The 15,911-nt window shown below is 40.9% G+C and overlaps 1 pseudogene; it reads left to right on the forward strand.

Moving 5' to 3' along the window:
* Positions 1-14,582: 14,582 nt before the first annotated feature.
* On the forward strand, positions 14,583-15,147 carry LOC109492812 (annotated as a pseudogene).
* Positions 15,148-15,911: the final 764 nt, after the last annotated feature.

A 15,911-nucleotide genomic window follows, 5' to 3' on the forward strand; every position in this document is an offset into this window, starting at 1 on the left:
GCTCCAAGATCCCCTGAACAACACCAAAGATCCAGTTGACAAACTCCACCTACCCTATCCCCAAGGAAATCAAAGGTTTATTTTCTGGAGAAGTTAATATAGATAGGCTCTAGAGTCAGGAACATCACACATATTAGAGATAAAGGTGGGTTAACTTAAAGGCTACAGTCCCCATTCCTCCACCCCATTCCCAGAAAGCTGGAAACAAGGCACTCTCCTCCCAGGCTGGACACTAGAGAATTCCTATGCAGAGAAAAGTTGGCCAGATACTTACATTTGCCTGGTATCACTACAGAATGCAGTGATATGTTCTATTTGAGCAATCACACTCACACATACACATGCTAAACAGCTTTTTAGAATCCTACTGTCAAATATTAACAGTCAACCAAGGATCATTTAACATCTTAGGAATTCCTGATATGAAGACAAAATAAAACAAGCAGAAAAAGGAAAGAACCAGGAAAGCTGAGCTAATAAAGAGAAATTAATGTCAAATTTTTAATAAAAAGGTACTGCATCTAAGAAAAAAATAGGAGCCTATCTTTTTTAAGGTAACTCAGTTCAAGAAAGAACTTTACAGTTAAAAATAAGATACATCAAGGGGTTCCTGGGTTGCTCAGTCAGTTAACATGTGACTCTTGATTTCAACTCAGGTCATAATCTTACAGTCCATGAAATAGAGCCCCACCTCAGGCTCTAAAATGACAGTGTGGAGTCTGATTGGGATTCTCTCCCCCTCTCTCTGCCCCTCCCCAACTTGCTCTCTCTCAGTCTCAAAATAAATAAATAAACATTTAAAAAAAAGTAAGATAGCTCATGATGGGTGATGGGTACTAAAAAGGGCACTTGTGATGAGCACTGGGTGTTGTATGTAAGTGATGAATTACTGAGTTATACTCCTGAAACCAATATTGCACTGTATGTTAACTAACCAAAATTTAAATTCAACAAAAAGGAAAAAAAGAAATGTGTATGAAAAAATAAATATTTGTTTCAAATATTAAATAAAAATAAATAAAAATGAAATAGTAGCAAAGCCTCCCCCTCCAAATAAGATAACCCAAATTTAAAAAACAATGGAAGATGTGAAAGGCAAAGAGTTTACCCAAAATTTGAGTTTTCACCTAGTTTCTTCTTTCCTAAAAACAGAGACCAAGGAAACAATACATTGAATATGGGATGCAGAAGATAATGGAGTAATGCTTTCAAGTGAGTTTTTAACCTGAGATTTTATAAGCAGTGAAAATATCATCCATATGAGAATAATCAGATTCATTTTCAGACTTGAACTCAAAACTTAAGCAGGGAATCTGAAGCAGAAAACCTGTAGTATTCCTTGGTAATGTTGTACCACAGGTCTAGAGAACAATCAGTCTAAATCAGAAGAAAAATGGAAGCTTAGAGGAAGGAGCACTCTAGGAGGAAAACAACACAAAATTGATGAAATAGTTATGTGTGTATTTAGAAAGAAATTTTTATAGAACTGTGAAGACTGCTAATGAAAAAGAAATTAAGGTTATGTAAAAAAGAAAACTTTGGGGGCATCTGGGTGGCTCAGTCCATTGAGCATCCAACTCTTTATATATATATATATATATATATATATATATATATATATATATATATATACACACACACACATATATATGTGTATATATATATGTGTGTGTGTGTGTGTATATATATATATATATATATATATATATATAATTTATTGTCAAATTGTTTTCCATACAACACCCAGTGCTCATCCCCACAGGTGTCCTCCTCAATACCCATCACCCACTTTCCCCTCTTCCCCACCCCCCATCACTCCTCAGTTTGTTCTTAGTATTTAAGAGTCTCTTATGGTTTGCCTCCTTCCCTCTCTGTAAATTTTTTTCCCCCTTCCCCTCCCTCCTGGTCTTCTGTTAAGTTTCTCAGGATCCACATATGAGTGAAAACATATGGTATCTGTCTTTCTCTGCCTAACTTGTTTCACTTAGCATAATACTCTCCAGTTCCATCCATGTTGCTACAAATGGCCAGACTTCATTCTTTGTCATTGCCAAGTAGTATTGCATTGTATATATATACACCACATCTTCTTTATCCATTCGTCATTTGATGGACATTTAGGCTCTTTCCATAATTTGGCTACTGTTGAAAGTGCTGCTATAAACATTGGGGTACAAGTGTCCCTATGCATCAGCACTCCTGTATCTCTTGGGTAAATTCCTAGCAGTGCTATTGCTAGTTCATAGGATAGATCTATTTTTAATTTTTTGAGCAACCTTCACAATGTTTTCCGGAGCAACTGCACCAGTTTGCATTCCCACCAATAGTGCAAGAGGGTTCCATTTCTCCACATCCTCTCCAGCATCTATAGTCTCCTGATTTTTCATTTTAGCCACTCTGACCAGCATGAAGTGGTATCTCAGGGTGGTTTTGATTTGTAGTTCCCTGATGAGGAGTGACATTGAGCATCTTTTCATGTCCCTGTTGGCCACCTGGATGTCTTCTTTAGAGAAGTGTCTGTTCATGTTTTCTTCCCATTTCTTCACTGGGTTATTTGTTTTTCAGTGTGGAGTTTGGTGAGTTCTTTATAGATTTTGGATACTAGCCCTTTGTCTGATATGTCATTTGCAAATATCTTTTCCCATTCCATCGGTTGCCTTTTAGTTTTGCTAATTGTTTCCTTTGCAGTGCAGAAGCTTTTTATCTTGATGAGGTCCCAGTAGTTCATTTTTGCTTTTAATTCCCTTGCCTTTGGGGATGTGTCAAGTAAGAAATTGCTGCGGCTGAGGTCAGAGAGGTTTTTTCCTGCTTTCTCCTCTAGGGTTTTGATGGTTTCCTGTCTCACATTCAAGTCCTTCATCCATTTTGAGCTTATTTTTGTGAATGGTGTAAGAAAGTGGTCTAGTTTCATTCCTCTGCATGTTGCTGTCCAGTTTTCCCAGCACCATTTGTTAAAGAGACTGTCTTTTTTCCATTGGATATTCTTTCCTGCTTTGTCAAAGATTAGTTGGCCATATGTTTGTGGGTCTAGTTTTGGAGTCTCTATTTTATTACATTGGTCTATGTGTCCGTTTTTGTGCCAATACCATGCTGTCTTGATGATGACAGCTTTGTAGTAGAGGCTAAAGTCTGGGATTGTGATGCCTCCCACTTTGGTTTTCTTCTTCAATATTACTTTGACTATTAGGGGTCTTTTGTGGTTCCATACAAATTTTAGGATTGCTTGTTCTAGCTTTGAGAAGAATGCTAGTGCAATTTTGATTGGGATTGCATTGAAAGTGTAGATTGCTTTGGGTAGTATTGACATTTTAACAATACTTACTCTTCCAATTCATGAGCACAGAATGTTTTCCCATTTATTTGTATCTTCTTCAATTTCCTTCATAAGTTTTCTATAGCTTTCAGCATAAAGATCTTTTACATCTTTGGTTAGGTTTATTCCTAGATATTTTATCATTCTTGGTGCAGTTGTGAATGGGATCAGTTTCTTTATTTGTCTTCCTGTTGCTTCATTATTGGTGTATAAAGATGCAATTGATTTCTGTACATTATTTTTGTATTCTGAGACTTTGCTGAATTCATGTCTTGATTTTAGCTCAGGTCATGATCTCATGGTTCATGAGAGCAAGACCCACATTGGGCTCTGTGCTGCTAGCCCAGAGCCTGCTTGGGATTCTCTTTCCCTCTCTTTCTGCATCCCACCGTGCTCTTCCCCCTCCACTCTCTCTCTACCTCTCAAAATAAATCAATAAACATTAAAAAAAGAAGTTCTGAAAAAAGAAAATGAAAATAATACTCCACAAGGACAAAATAAGGGGAAAAAGGCATTAACTCTAAGAAAAATAAAATAGAGATTCCCAAAGAAAGAAAACAACCGTAACGCTATACCTGGCTTATCAATGAACTACATTTACATAATGATAATAATTATGTAGCCATAGACTTCTAATTAAACTAATGTACTAATTATATTATGTAATTACACTGGAAGAATGGGGAATTGACAATGAGGTAGGGAATGGAGAGTGGGTGGGAGGACGTATGTATGTAAGCATTCTAAACCTACTCACGCTCTAATAAGAATTTAATAATGTCCAAAATGGGTAAATCAAGAAAAGGCAATATTAGCATATTATTTATAAATATGGAGATAAATTTCCAAAGAAATCTTAAGGGTGTTAAATGTAGTTAACTCTGGGGGACAGAAAGGAAAAGGGATGGGGGAGGGGGACAATTGACTGCTACTTTTTATTATAAGCTTTGTAAGGACTGAGCATATATTACTTTGATAAAAATAAATTTTATTTTTAAAAATAACACCCATGAAACATTACCATATTATTTAAGATTATGTTTAGGTGGTAAGAGTTTTTAAAGATTTTGTTATGTTTTCAGTGCTCTAAGCAGGGACACCTTTATAACACATAAGTTTATTGTTCAACTTTTACCTATTTGATTTTTTTCACCCATACTTTAAAGCATATATTATGTACAAAAGCAGAGGTTTGATAGTTACCATTTTTCTACCATTCATTAGCTAATGGATCCCCATCTGCAGGTTCTTAGTCCCAGTTTGCACTAATAGATTCATGGTTGGCCCATCCTATCTGTGCTACATCGTAATGACCCCATTCATTGCTCCCTATGATAACAATGGGATGAGCTGTAATTTTCAACAGTGGGAGCTCTGAATGGCCCCTCAGGTCAGGCCAATACTTCTGTCTGTTCCAGAATGCACCTGCCTCCTCAGCAGGAGCCAGAGAGCTACTGGTGTCAGCTTGCTCCCCTGGCTCAACACCAATTACCAAGTTCTTTCCCAATACATCCTCATGAGGAAGATGATAAAAGTGGCTTTTTCACGGTAATATTCCCATAATTGTGACAATTAATAATCTCCCCATAGTGAATGTCATATCTTCCCAAGAAGCCAGCAGCAGTGAAGCTCCTACAATCTGCGAACCCCCCTGGGAATGAGGATCTGTATATTCATGGTACCTGGATCCTCCTTCCCAGAGATGCCAGAGGCTCTCCTTCTGTCCTCATGTGGATACCAGCTGGTATTATACAAGCCTGCCACTGAGCAGACTATCAAGTGGACCAGTTTGACTTGGACAGTCTCAGCCCAAATCCAATCATCTCCTAATCAGGTTTAATTGAGATTAATAACCTCTCACAACTAGCTCTAGGTATTTCATCAATAGATGTCCTGCTAAGAAAACTTCTCTGCAGGCCTCCATTCTGACCAAAAAATTTCTACCCTCCTCCCTCCCCACCCTGTCTCCCAGCCCATCTGACCACCTGATCCTGCAGGAACAAAAGAACATACCAAGGGCATTTTCAGGACCCAAAGAAGATGGGAAAAGCAAAATCAGAACTACTACTGAGTCAGAAGGATCAAAGCCCTGGCATGAACCTCTTTGCCCCATTCAAATGGCCCCTAAAGAGTAGATGCAGGAAAGTTCTAGAAATATTGTGACCATCATAGTTAGACTGTCTGCACTGTGGCTAATGCTTCCCAGCTCTGCCCACCTGGATTGCCACACTGGACTAAAAGGCAACATCAGTCATCCATTTCCTCAAAAGATCTTTGTCAAGCACCTACTCTGTGCCAGGGCACATAGAATTATTGAAGCACTAAATATGGGCACTAGAATTTAGTGAAGTAAAAAAACAGATAAGGTGCCTGCCCTCAGGAGTTTAGGACCTTGACAGAGAAACAGATGAAGCCAGGGATCTCACATGTAGACATGGCCAGAAAATTGTAGTAATAAGGGCTGTGAAATGAGAGAGTGAAGCAGATGACAAAGTGGAGAAAGGGAACCTAATTTAGATTAGAGGTCAGACAAGGCCTCCCTAGGGCCAAGTGAAGGATGGGTGGGAATTAGTGGGACATGGGGGAAAAGAGCAACCCAATCAGAGGAACAGTCTGTGCTCAGTCTCTGGGGTGGGACAAGCAGTCAAGTGACTAGTACAGCTGACAGAGAGCCACCAAAGCACCAAAGAGGACAGCAGAACAAAATGAGGCCACAGTCCACAGAGGCTGGATATGTCAGACCAGGTGGGCCACAGGAAGGTGGCTTGATTTCATCTTATGCAGAGTGGAAAGTTACTTACTAATGCAGGATGCCTCTTTCTATGGCTTGACGAAAAAGGGCATAAAATTTACAGCACAGTCCCTACTTCTTGCTTTGGGGAAACACTTCCCTAGAATAAAATAATTTTATTCATGCATCCAGCAAGGATACACCATGGTCATAAGACTAACTCTCCCACAACACAAGTGAGATCAGACTCACATGGTCAATGGTAAAGCTTGTCCTAAAGAGCTGCTTGGTGCTTCAGTCTCCCTGGGGACATGGAGGCCAAAGGAGAAAACATAGGCTCCTGCCCTCAGAGGCTGCAAAAAAAAAGGCAGGTCAACCTATGCTTCCCCAAACAGGAAAAGGCCCTGTCAGGCTCCTGTTCTAATGGACTTAGGACTTCAGAAAGACAAAAATGACTTGAAAGGAAGTGAACTTCACATTGGAATCATTGTGAAAATGTGTCATTCAATAGTTTCCTCACGGACATGCAAGTATTTTGATCTACTTCGAAGGGATTCCCTGCTAGGTGATCCAGGAGTCAGGGCTGTAAGACTGAAGAGAAGGAGGGATGGATCGCTCTCCTTTTTCAGACAGAAAAGCAAGAAAATCCCCCATCTAGCTTACCTCATCCCCATTAACTCAAACTCTGCACAGACTATTCACAGAAGCACTTTTCAGAGAATCATAGCTGAACACTTCAAAAAAACTTTAACACTAAAGATGCTTTTTGACGAGGCAGAGACAGTAATAGCTTTGATCTCAAGAGTCTGCAGTGGCACCAACAGCCTGTACTGAGCCTTTAAGGTGACCCAACCCAAGGGAAGAGTCTTGCAGAAAAATTGGAAATGGGTCCCTACCTTATCCATTGAGGCATGAATGCCCATTACCCAAACTGCCAGGTATGAAATGAGAGAACGTGGGATGACGGTCAGAGTGAACACTGCAGTTACTACCAGTTCTGGCTCACCTTTGTGCTCCCCCATCTCAACTGCCTTTCTGTCAGGTGTGTTTTTTTCCAAACTCACTGCAACTCAAGTGCTGAGCTGAGTTCCTGTGTATTGTCCAAGTTCTCTTTCCTAAGCCTCTTGGGGAAGCCAGAGGCCCCATTTCTTGCCCTATCATACTCCCCTCGTCTGAGTACATTGGATGGGGTGTCCCAAGCCTTGCCAAAGTTTCCTGTGAAAAGTTCGTTCTGAGGAGCCTCTCTATGCACAGCAAGGGGTTAGAGCAGGTAAAGAAGTATGAACAAGGGGCCTTTGGCTGAAAGGGAAGCAAATGCTACAAGAGGCTTGTGATTCCAGAGCTAACAGAAGCTTAAAAATTTAAACACCAATGGGAGCCTGGATGGTTCAGTCGGTTTAGCATCTGACTTTAGCTCAGGTCATGATCTCACAGTTTGTGGGTTCGAGCCCTGCGTCGGGCTCTGTGCTAACAGCTCAGAGCCTGGAACCTGCTTCAAATTCTGTGTCTCCCTCTCTCTTCCCCTCTCTGACTCACACTCTGTCTCTCTGTGTCTCTCAAAAATGAATAAACATTAAAAAATTATTTTAAAAAGTAAACACCAGCAAACAAAGCAGTCCATAGTACAAACTCAAATTGTTCAATTTTCTCACTTCCCTCTACCTTCGCCTGGTTGTAGCAACTGGCCACCTCTCTTCTGGACTATTGTAGCAATTCCTGCCTCAAGCCCTGCCCCTCCTATCCAGCTCTCATATTGAGACTACACTTCCATTAAAGTGGCTTTTCTTGAATTCAATTGTGTGTCAGTCTCTCCCACAATGAATACTCTTCAACGACCAGCCACTGCCTATTAAAGAAAGTCTGGGGCGCCTGAGTGGCTCAGTCAGTTAAGCATCTGACTCTTGATTTCGGCTCAGGTCACAAGCCCTACATCAGGCTCTGTGCGGACAGCATGGAACCTGCTTGGGATTCTCTCTCTCCTTCTCTCTGCCCTCTCCTGCTTGTGTTTTCTCTCTCTCTCTCTCTCTCTCTCTCTCTCTCTCTCTCTCTCTCTCCTCTCTCAAAATAAATAAACTTGAAGGAAGGAAGGAAGGAAGGAAGGAAGGAAGGAAGGAAGGAAGGAAGGAAGGAAGGAAGAAATAAAGTCCAAACATGCTCCCTAAAATAATGTGCATGGCCTTTCATGATCCATCTTCCGTGACTTCCACTGTTTCACTTCCCCCATCCTGTCCCATCCCACTCTTCTCTTCCCCAACAACACACATCCTTCCCACTCAACAGAAATACACAACCAGTGACACTCCCAGGATGTGCCACAAGGTTTGCACACCTGTGCTTTTGCATGTGCTGTTCTCCCTGCCTGGAATGCTTTCTTCCTCTGCCTTATCCATTCATAAAACTTCTCTCAAAATGCTCACTTAAATCTTCTCTGATAACTGATGCCCTCTTCCGTTGTCCAGTAGGACCTGTAACACCAAATGACAAGATTTGTTCCATTCCACTAGAATGAGTTCCTTGGAACATAGATTAAAATTTCATCCTTCTCCAGTTTCCTCCCCAACATGTAGAATGAAAGGATCTTTACTTTGTCCAGAATTAGGTAGAGTCATTCCCAGTTTACAGTTGAGCAAACTGAGATCTAAAGAGGTAAGAGTCACAATACCAGTTGGCAGTAGGCTAGTAAGTAGACATCAATTTACCCAACTCCCAATCCAGAATATTTTCTACCAGGGCCCCCTGATCACATGGAAAAGGTGACATCTTCAACGTTAAGTCCCATTCAACCACAGTTATGTGATACAGAGGTCTCTGGGGTCTGAGAATCTTCTGGGCACTACTGTGTTTGTTACCTCAGAGCCTTCTCCCATTTCCAAGGAGCTCAGGAAATTCCCTGGCAGCAGTTTAGCTCCAGATACCAAAACTTACCCAAGCTCCTGAGGTCCCTGGAAGACCATACTTGAAGCACTATTTGCCAAGGAGTAGAAAAGTGACCTAGTTGCATGACCTTGGACAGAGGGTCAAGGGAAAGACACAGCACAGGACTGAGAACACCTGTATTCTCCACATTGTCTTAACTTCCCAGAGTCACAACTACAGAGAAGGCCATTGGGAAGGAGCCTTTAATTACCTGCAGGTGTCCCAATTAAGCAGCATTGCCTCCCCAATTAGCAGTCCCTTCCATAGGAAATCATTAGGCTTAATTCCATTTCCTGGGAAACATCTTAATCAAGCAAGCTCAGTCCCCAAATCCTGAAGTGGCCAGACTGCCACTGTTGTTAGCCTGGCCCTGTGGGTCTAGATGATGATGCTAAATTGGGCTTTGGGTCAATTTCCCAATTAAACATATCCCTTTAATTACACTGTTTTCTAATGTTTCTGGATAAACTGAGGATCTGTTTCTTACATTGCTTACTAAAGGTAGAGCATGTTCAAAGAAGGCCCTTCCCTAAAGGAGATACATTTGTAAGCGTACTCAAAGAAAGCATCTCTGATATAAAAAAAATAAATCTAAAACACTGGGGTGAGAGCTACAAAGCACAGCCTGTTTTCAAGATGTAAGACAGAAAAGCTACAGGTGCCTTCACTCTCAATGCCAGAGGAATCCCCAATTTTTCTCCCCCTTTTGTCTTCACTATTCCACAAAACTATTAAATTCAAGGTAACAATCTTAGGAAAGAAAAAATAGTTCCAGGTGCAGAAGCCCATAGAGGGCTTTCCAAGTTCCCAGTATTTGCATCTGTTTGTTTGTTTGTCTTATTTATTTTTAAGAGAGAGAGAGAGAGAGAGAGAGAGAGAGAGAGAGAGAGAGAGAGAATGGGAGCAAGAGAGGTGCAGAGATAGGGTGGGGGGGTGTGGACAGAGGATCCTAAGCAGGCTGTGCTTTGGCTCTGACAGCCAGAGGGAGAGAGAGAGAGAGAGAGAGAGAGGAGAGAAAGAGGGAGAGAGAGATCTCTCTCAACTGATTGAGCCACACAGGCGCCCCTCTTAGTCTTTGAATCTTAAACGTTTTAGTTAGAAGGTGAAGGAATGGGCCTGGAGGAAGTAGAAGATTCAGAGTTGTCCCCCACCTGGATGACTGCCAGCAGAATTGTGACCTTTTACACATCAGCGCTAAAGCCAACTGCTGACCACCAGCTTTGTAATTTTTCTAGAGATCCCCTTCCCCGATTGTGTCCAATTCTCTTGTTTCAAATTCAAAGAGTCCCACTCTCATGCTGGTAAAAGTTTCACTGCCAACCAAGGGGTTCATTTTGTATCAACATGGGCCTGAAATCCTTAACACTGCAATATTGGCAAAACAGTCTTCCTCCCTGTCCCCTTGCACTCTGCTGGTTTATCTCTTTCCTCCTTTTGCTCCCTTCTCAGCAGACTTAGGCTCCCAGGAAAAGGGGAAGGGGAGGGAGGAAAAATACAAGATGGAATGGGTTCAATCACAATTTAGAGTCCCTCGAAACTTACCGATGGAAACCTTACAAATACATCTTAATTTTCACTCTGAAAGAGACTCTGAAGTTCAAATCAAATTCTGTTTCCTTTAACTTTTTTCATATCTATGTTAATCACATTCCTATCAAATTGAAGAGAGAGAAATGCCTCTCTCCTTGATAATAAATTTAATATGGAGATGATTAGAAGAAGATTTGTCATTGTTGCCTGGAGATCTTCATGCATTAGTCCTCCAGAAATCAGATCAACACCTAACCATCCTGCCACTCCCTTAGTCCTCACCATAGTGCTGGCCTCTGCAATAATCACCTTCTATTGATTTTGCCCCAAATTATTTACTCTTACATTTCATAATCAGCTTACCTTAATTCATTACTATCCAATATTTAGGGAAAAACTCCCAAACCCCAGATGACTCTGGTCTTAATAGGTTAAAAAAATTATATACAGGTAGAGATACATAGTCTGAAGTCTTACTATTGGCTTTTCGCATTTCTTCCCCAAAAGACAAAACTGTTTAGATCTGATAAAGCATCTGGCCTGTAAGATGAGCTTTCCTTTTCTCTCTTACAGAAATCCTGATTGAAAATGTCGCTGCTCCAATAGCAGTCTAGAGATATTTCTCTGGTACAAGCCGCAATTTGTCACTGAGTTCACTTTCAAAGCCTTCTGGTTTGGGGAAAATGGGACTCTTCAAATTTCTTCTTACAAAGTCTCAAGTCACCCCTGAGAATTCAGATAACCTACACCCCGTATCTTGCACTCCTCATGACGCGGGTCTCTGTGCTAGCTCCAAGGAGTGAGCCAGGTAAAAGCTTTGTGACGATAGGAGAGATGGTCATAATACTAATACTACTACAATTAGCAGTTAATATTTGAGTCCTCACTATGTTCTAGAAACAACTGAAAAGTGTTCTCTCTGTATTATTTGATTTATTTGATAGATATTACTGTTAACCACACGACAGAAGGGGAACCTGAAGTTCAGAAAAGTCAAGTAATTTCCTCAAAGACACACAGCGAGTAAGTATGGCCAGGATTCAAACTCAGGTTGTTCTATTGCCATGTTGCTTGAAATCTCAGAGAAGAAAAGGGAGGAAATTAACACTGATTTGAAGTGAGCATCTACTATCTTACATACTGCTTTCTATTCCTGCATTATTACATGAGTGCAAATTAATTCATTATATTAGATCTGACTCTAGACTCAGGTTCTGACTTCAAGTGAAGAACTTTTCCTCTGAGACTTGTTTTTCTCATCTATGCAATGAGAATATTTGACTGAGTGATCCCATAGGAAACTTGTAGCTCTTACATTCTGGGATTCTAATTAAATAAGATCTACACAGCACTGTGGATAGTCCTTCAAAGTTGGAGAAGCCCTGGAGGTGATCTAATCTAGGTATGTCAAAGGCAGTGCATTCAAGTTGCCACTTTCCTATACTGTGCCCATTGCAGACATCACTAATGGATTGCCATCTTTCCTAGTGATCCCAGTTGTAGCTTCAGAATCCTTTTCATCTCTATGCTAAGGAAGCAACTGAGTGAGACAACAGCACATTGGATAAACCTATTTGCAATCCCTGATGTTAATCAATTGTCCCAATTTACAAATGGGGAAACTGAGGCCCAAAGAGATTAATGTATTCAATAAACATTTGTTGAGCAATTAATATGTCATAGGACTTTTGTCCTTAGATCCTGAAGATAAAAAGACGAACAGGACATAGTCTTGAGCTCTAATGACTCAGTTTAGTGAGAGATGTAGGCTGTTAAACAACCAGTTACAATACTGTGTGATGAGTATTATTTGGCCATGTGGAGGGCCACCTAACCTAGACTAACAGGTTCATAGAAGGCCTCCTGCAGGAAGCAGCACTTAACACTTGGAGGTAAATAACAGTTTGTCAGATGAGGAAGGTGTAAGAAGGCCATTCTAAATAGGGAAGAATCTAACACTGCGAGAAAGCCCAGACTACTCAAAGAGTTATAAGTTGCTAAGGATGGCTGGAGCCTTGGAGCATAAAATGCTGTGAGTTAGGAAATGATGCACAGAGAGGAGGCCATCAGTTTCAAGCCCATGAAGGGTCACATATGCCATGCTACAGAAGATGTCCTCTGAAGACATGCTGTACTCCTCCCATTAAAAAGTAGGGTCTTCGTCCTCTATCCTTGAAAGTTGGCAGGCTTGAAACTGACAATATAGTACCATGAAAATGATGCCATATGATTTCTGAGGGTAAGGCTAAGCCATGAAATAATATGCAGCTTCTACCTTGTTCACTGGAACTCTCACCCTTGGAGCCTTAAGCCACCATATAGGAACATCAGTTATCCTAAGACCACTGTAATGGAAGGGCTACATATAGGTGCTCCACCTGATAGCCCCAGCTAAGTGAAGCCTTCTGGCCCTTCCAACCGAAGTGACTTTTATGTGAGTAAAGCCATCTTGGACTTTAGACCAACACACTACCAGCTGAATACCACTAACTGACATTTGATGATGCCCTGTGGAATAGAAGAATCAATCCCTCAGCTGAGTCCCGCCTGAATTCTCGACTGAAAATTTATAAGATATAATAAAATCATTGTTGTTTTAAGTCATTAAGTTTTGGAGTGCCGTTTCTATGCAATAGTAGATACCCAGAACAACAAAAGAGCACTGAGAGTTTTTAGGAAGGAGAGTAACATTATTAGGTTTGTTCTGAAAGGAGCACTCAGGCTGCGGTGTGGGCAATAGATTGGTAGATAGAGAGAATGTAACAGAATAACCATTGGGGTATTGAAGTTGTACAGGTAAGTGGCAACCAAGACAGTGGCAGGAAGGTGAAGATAAATACCAAGTTTATCTGAGATATATATAGAAAGTAGAGTCAACAGAAGGCAATGACTGACTGGAGAAAGAATAAAAAAGAGTCTCACTTTTCTATCTCAGGTGATTGGGTGGATGGAGAAGATTGAAAGAGAAGCATGTCAGGGAAGCATGGGGAGAGGAGAGAGTCTATTCAGATGTGTCACTTGAGATTGTGCAGGAGGGACAGGGAGCATCTAGAGAATGCAGGAGATGCATGCATGCTAGAGACTTGGGTGGAGAAACCCAACCATTAAGGGGTGGTGATGAAATAAATTCCTGAGAGTAATGGAAGGAACAGGTATCTCACTGCAAGGAATGAGAAGAGGGCAGAACCACAGGGAATAGCAGAGCTGAGACTGAGCAGAGAAAGAGCACAGCCTGGCCACTTGACTCCCCCAAGAAAGTTGCTTACCAACCCCTTTTTCCTGTCTCCTAGCAAGTCTGGGGATTTGAACATGGCAAACACTGAGGTTGAGGAAACGTGAGACTAGACTCTCTTCTCCTTCTGCTCATAAGAATTGCATATACTATCCCATGCCAACCTCTTTAGTTTTTAAATGCTCTGTTCTAGCCTCCTCTCTCCACTCCTTCCAGCCTGATTGTCTTCTTTTAAATGCTCCTCATTTCTTTGCCATTTCATTTTCTTTCATCTGCAACCTGCTATTAAGGTTGTTTTTCCCACAGCTATTTTGATACCAAATCAGATTAATCTGTTCTCCTAATTAACCTGTGATACATACACAGAGTCCAACGTCTCCTACACAATAGTATTCTCTCCAGTGATCTCACAGATGTCCCATAGAATGGAGTTTTACTCCTTCTCACATCCCTCTTTCTTCCCTCTTGTTCCCAAGGCTCCTCCAGCCAGTTCTTTCTGTCCGTGTTCAGACATGGACCTGGACCACTGGCCGGCTGAGTGACTACAGCAGCCACCTATAGAGTTATTGCATGGAGTGAGACATTGTCTCCATAAAACCCCTGTTAGAACACACCATGAGCATTAAGCCGTCACTATGCAGTATTAATGGTATGTCATATCATCTTTCTTCAAGAAAAGTGCAGCACAGGGAATATAGTCATATAGTCAATAATACTGTAATACACTTACCATGGCAAGCATTTTGCAGAATGTGTAATTGTTGAATCACTGTGTTGTATACCTAAAACTAATTTAATATTATGTCAATTATACTTCAATGAAAACTTTAAAAATACTCTTTGCTGCATCTACTGCAAGAATGAAGGCCATTCTCAGCAATCAAAATGTCAACATTCCAGAACATGTCAACATCACTCTGAAGGGACACACTGTAATTGTGAAGGGCCCCAGAGGAACCTTCAGTCATGTCAAAGTAAAACTCAGCCTCCTTGAAAAGAAAAAGAAGAGGCATTAAGTGGACAAACAGTGAGGAAACAGAAAGGAACTGGCTATTGTTCTCACTCTCTGTAGTCACGTACAACACATGATCAAGGGCATTACAAGGACTTCCTGTAGAAGATGAGGTCTGTGTATGCTCACTTCCCCAGCAATGTCATTATTCAGGAGAATGTTCTCTTGATGAAATCTGAAATTTCTTGGGTGAAAAATACATCCTCAGGGTTCATATGAGGCCAGGCATTGCGTGTTCAGTATCTCAAGCCCAGAAAGATGAGTTAGTTCTTGAATAAAATGACAGTGAACTTGTATCAAACTTAGCTGCTTTGACTTAGCAAGCCATAATGGTTAAAAACAAGGATATCAGAAAAATTTTGGATGGTATGTAAGTTTCTGAAAGAAGAACACTTCAGCAGGCTGATGAATAAGATCAAAGTTGCCCAGTTTCAGAAAAAGCAAGATGTTAGGCGACTTTTCAGAGTTATCTGTGTTATTTTAAAGATGTAATAAAAGCTGTGTATTCATTTGGGGATGGGGAATTAAAAATAAAAATAAATAAAATACAAGCAAATGAACAGCCTTTTAAAAAGGAGCTAACAAATTCCAATGAACTAAGGAAACTCATTCATACGGAGAACTCAATTAAGACATTGACTAGAGGAACCAAACTCAAGTCCAAGTTACAAAAAAGGTAGGGATGGACCTGGAGAGTGGAGAGCAACATCTGGGGTATGAAGTGTGATGGGAGGTTGTTAAGGTGAGTAGCTCACAATTAAGACAGAGTTCTCCTTTTTGTGGGCTACCTATGCCACGTAGAGGCAGTAGGGCAGCCTCAGAATTTCAAGAGCCTTGATTCCCACCTAGTACTTTCTAAATGCATGCGCACACACATGCATATCCTGCATCATGTTACCCAATAAAGTTAATGAGCCTGAGCTAGCCAGACTCACCTTGGAACATGCATGACCAGCAGAGCACAGATCCAGCACAAGAAAGAAGAAAATCCGAACAGAGACCAAAAGATCATGCCTCTCTTCACAAACCCCCACTTTATTAAACTTGTTGACATTTGACTTAATAAGACTACATAAACTCATTTGTGCCTCATGACAATTCTGACCATCTTCCTTGCATTAAAGAGGCTTATAGGCAACTCGTAGAAGGCTAGACAAGGTCATAGCTTTCCTAATAT

This window comes from Felis catus, chromosome A1 (assembly GCF_018350175.1).
Source record: "Felis catus isolate Fca126 chromosome A1, F.catus_Fca126_mat1.0, whole genome shotgun sequence".
NCBI lineage: Eukaryota > Metazoa > Chordata > Mammalia > Carnivora > Felidae > Felis > Felis catus.